Raw genomic sequence first — 4,697 nt, forward strand, 5'->3', positions numbered from 1 at the left:
ACTCGCCGCATTTGACGATATCACCTATCGATAACTAGGTGAGCGACCCCCCCTAGAGTCTATCCAGCTGGCACAAACGATAGGCGATAAATACATAACACATATACACGCAGTTAATAATTTGTCTTGCCCAAAACACATAAAAATGTGTAAAATACATTTATACAATATGAATATGACAAATAAAATTTATAACAAAGTAATTTTATTGTATAAAATATACATTACAATACACAATTTCAAATGTTTGAGCAAAGTAAATTATTTATTTTATTATTGACAATTAAAAATTTTTCTTTTATTTTCTTTAAAATATATTTCTATATATTAATGAAAAAAAAAAATTTTTATTTTATTAACGGTTAGATGCATTATACAATAATGATCCTTCCGCAGGTTCACCTACGGAAACCTTGTTACGACTTTTACTTCCTCTAAATAATCAAGTTCGGTCAACTTTTGCGAAACAACCGTAACACACAAGGCGTCACAGTGATCACGTCCGGAGACCTCACTAAATAATTCAATCGGTAGTAGCGACGGGCGGTGTGTACAAAGGGCAGGGACGTAATCAATGCGAGTTAATGACTCACACTTACTGGGAATTCCAAGTTCATGTGAACAGTTTCAGTTCACAATCCCAAGCATGAAAGTGGTTCAGCGGTTTACCCGGACCTCTCGGTCTAGGAAATACACGTTGATACTTTCATTGTAGCGCGCGTGCAGCCCAGGACATCTAAGGGCATCACAGACCTGTTATTGCTCAATCTCATTATTGCTAGACGCAATTTGTCCATTTAAGAAGCTAGTGTCCTTATAATGGGACAAACCAACAGGTACGGCTCCACTTATATAAACACATTCAAACACAATAAACATTTTACTGCCACCATGAATGAAGGCTATATAAGCTTCAACACCATAATCCTGAAGATATCTATTTAATATATTTGAGTCTCGTTCGTTATCGGAATTAACCAGACAAATCACTCCACGAACTAAGAACGGCCATGCACCACCACCCATAGATTCGAGAAAGAGCTATCAATCTGTCTTACACACTTATGTTCGGACCTGGTAAGTTTTCCCGTGTTGAGTCAAATTAAGCCGCAGGCTCCACTCCTGGTGGTGCCCTTCCGTCAATTCCTTTAAGTTTCAGCTTTGCAACCATACTTCCCCCGGAGCCCAAAAGCTTTGGTTTCCCGGGAAGCGACTGAGAGAGCCATAAAAGTAGCTACACCCAATTGCTAGCTGGCATCGTTTATGGTTAGAACTAGGGCGGTATCTGATCGCCTTCGAACCTCTAACTTTCGTTCTTGATTAATGAAAACATCTTTGGCAAATGCTTTCGCTTAAGTTAGTCTTACGACGGTCCAAGAATTTCACCTCTCGCGTCGTAATACTAATGCCCCCAAACTGCTTCTATTAATCATTACCTCTTGATCTGAAAACCAATGAAAGCAGAACAGAGGTCTTATTTCATTATCCCATGCACAGAATATTCAGGCATTTGAAGCCTGCTTTAAGCACTCTAATTTGTTCAAAGTAATTGTACCGGCCCACAATAACACTCGATGAAGAGCACTAATGCAGGTTTTTAAATAGGAGGAACATATAAAAAAATACAAGTATTTAATTACATATAAGAACTCCACCGGTAATACGCTTACATACATAAAGGTATAGTACTAACTACAATTGTAAGTTGCACTACCCGTATGAAGCACAAGTTCAACTACGAACGTTTTAACCGCAACAACTTTAATATACGCTATTGGAGCTGGAATTACCGCGGCTGCTGGCACCAGACTTGCCCTCCAATAGGTCCTTGTTAAAGGATTTAAAGTGTACTCATTCCAATTACAGGGCCTCGGATATGAGTCCTGTATTGTTATTTTTCGTCACTACCTCCCCGAGCTGGGAGTGGGTAATTTACGCGCCTGCTGCCTTCCTTAGATGTGGTAGCCGTTTCTCAGGCTCCCTCTCCGGAATCGAACCCTGATTCCCCGTTACCCGTTGCAACCATGGTAGTCCTAGATACTACCATCAAAAGTTGATAGGGCAGACATTTGAAAGATCTGTCGTCGGTACAAGACCATACGATCTGCATGTTATCTAGAGTTCAACCAGTGTAACGATCTTGCGATCGCTTGGTTTTAGCCTAATAAAAGCACACGTTCCAAAAGGTCCGTGTTTTAATTGCATGTATTAGCTCTAGAATTACCACAGTTATCCAAGTAACTGTTAACGATCTAAGGAACCATAACTGATATAATGAGCCTTTTGCGGTTTCACTTTTATTTCGTGTGTACTTAGACATGCATGGCTTAATCTTTGAGACAAGCATATAACTACTGGCAGGATCAACCAGAATAATGTGTTATTTCTATGTGTAAATATTTTTACACATATAAATATTTTTAAATATGTAATAGACATGACAACTCATTAATATTTTTGAATAAATATGACATGCATATAGAGAACGAATATGGCTAAATTTAAATAGCAATCATGTTCGTTAGTTATAAAAAAAACTTACACATTTTTTTTATAAATATATATATATACAAAATATATACATATTAATTTGTTCAAAAATATCTTTATATTTACACTTACTTAATATAAATTCATCACACGTACATTATTTAAATTCAAAATAAATTGAATAAAAATTTATTTAATTTTGATTACAAATTGATAATTTATCTACATTTTGTATATATGTGTTAATAAATATTATATTAAATAAAACCTTTATCCACAATATATTTACATTGTGTTAAAGTTTAATTATTTTAATTTCAATATACTATACATGTGCACACTGCCCTTGCATTGGAGAATCGAAAACATATGTAATTCAATTTTCCAACCAGGTAACACTAAACCACCAACCAATTATATATAAACCTGTTGGTGGTTCTATTTTAATGAAAGTTTATGCTTGCTAAATTAACGATAATGTGAAACCTATTTAGTATATATTGAAGAACAATATACCTTGGCCAATTCCACTATTATCTAACAATTGCATATTATTACCGCAGCCAAGCGTTCAAAGACAACAAATAACGAATAACTTTCATTTTCATTGACAACATTTATTATTATATGCGTCGAACACATATAATAGATGAACACACCCTGCTCACCATGTAAAGGTTTTTTGCCACGCTTTCTAAAATTCAATTAGTTTTTTAAATGCTACCTCTTAATATAATCAAGTGCATGCATCAATATATTTATGCACTATTAAACTTCATTATTTTTGCACCACACATTATAAATACCCAATGTCGGCAAGACAACACTCCACCGTCATATAATTTCGGTATGTTAAATTTTTCATATGACTTGCCTTGCGCGACACCACTCCACCTATATAGGTTTTTTTGCCACGCTTTCTAAAATTCAATTAGTTTTCAAATGCTACCTCTTAATTTAATCAAGTGCATGCATCAATATATTTATGCACTATTAAACTTCATTATTTTTGCACCACACATTATAAATACCCAATGCCGGCAAGACAACACTCCACCGTCATATAATTTCGGTATATTAAATTTTTTCATATGACTTGCCTTGCGCGACACCACTCCACCTATATAGGTTTTTTGCCACGCTTTCTAAAATTTACCATTTTTTCAAATGACAATTTTTATTTCTCATACCTATGCATATATTTATATAATAATGCACTGTAAAACTTCATTATTTTTGCACCACATATTATAAATATCCAATGCCGGCAAGACAACACTCCACCGTCATATAATTTCGGTATGTTAAATTTTTTCATATGACTTGCCTTGCGCGACACCACTCCACCTATATAGGTTTTTTGCCACGCTTTCTAAAATTCAATTAGTTTTTCAAATGCTACCTCTTAATTTAATCAAGTGCATGCATCAATATATTTATGCACTATTAAACTTCATTATTTTTGCACCACACATTATAAATACCCAATGCCGGCAAGACAACACTCCACCGTCATATAATTTCGGTATGTTAAATTTTTTCATATGACTTGCCTTGCGCGACACCACTCCACCTATATAGGTTTTTTGCCACGCTTTCTAAAATTTACCATTTTTTCAAATGACAATTTTTATTTCTCATACCTATGCATATATTTATATAATAATGCACTGTAAAACTTCATTATTTTTTGCACCACATATTATAAATATCCAATGCCGGCAAGACAACACTCCACCGTCATATAATTTCGGTATGTTAAATTTTTTCATATGACTTGCCTTGCGCGACACCACTCCACCTATATAGGTTTTTTGCCACGCTTTCTAAAATTTACCATTTTTTCAAAGGACGATCTGTTTTTCATACATAAATGTACTGTTATAAAATGTCTATGTCATATGAAAGTACTCTATTATATTGTTTATTTAAATGTCTGTCATATGAAAATATAATTTTACTTATATCAAATATGATTTATTTTTGTGGTCATATGAAATTTTTTTATTTTATGGGAGTTGATTTTATTTGTCATATAATATGGTTATGACATAAGAAAGTTGAATTTTTCTTGTCATATAAAATTTTTATGTCATATGAAATTTGACTTTTTCTTGTAGTCATATGAAATTTTTATTGTTATTTGAGAATTGTTATATTTTTGTCATATAATATGGTTATAAAAAATGAAAGTTGAATTTTACTTG

General features: G+C 33.7%; 1 non-coding gene across 1 annotated transcript; it reads right to left on the reverse strand.

Annotated features, from left to right (window-relative positions):
• Nucleotides 1-379: 379 nt before the first annotated feature.
• On the reverse strand, nucleotides 380-2,374 carry LOC117789377. Its single transcript, XR_004617883.1, has one exon. It is a non-coding gene; the product is annotated as a small subunit ribosomal RNA (ribosomal RNA).
• Between the last annotated feature and the right edge of the window lie 2,323 nt (nucleotides 2,375-4,697).

The sequence above is a fragment of the Drosophila innubila genome, assembly GCF_004354385.1.
Source record: "Drosophila innubila isolate TH190305 chromosome 3L unlocalized genomic scaffold, UK_Dinn_1.0 7_D_3L, whole genome shotgun sequence".
Lineage (NCBI taxonomy): Eukaryota > Metazoa > Arthropoda > Insecta > Diptera > Drosophilidae > Drosophila > Drosophila innubila.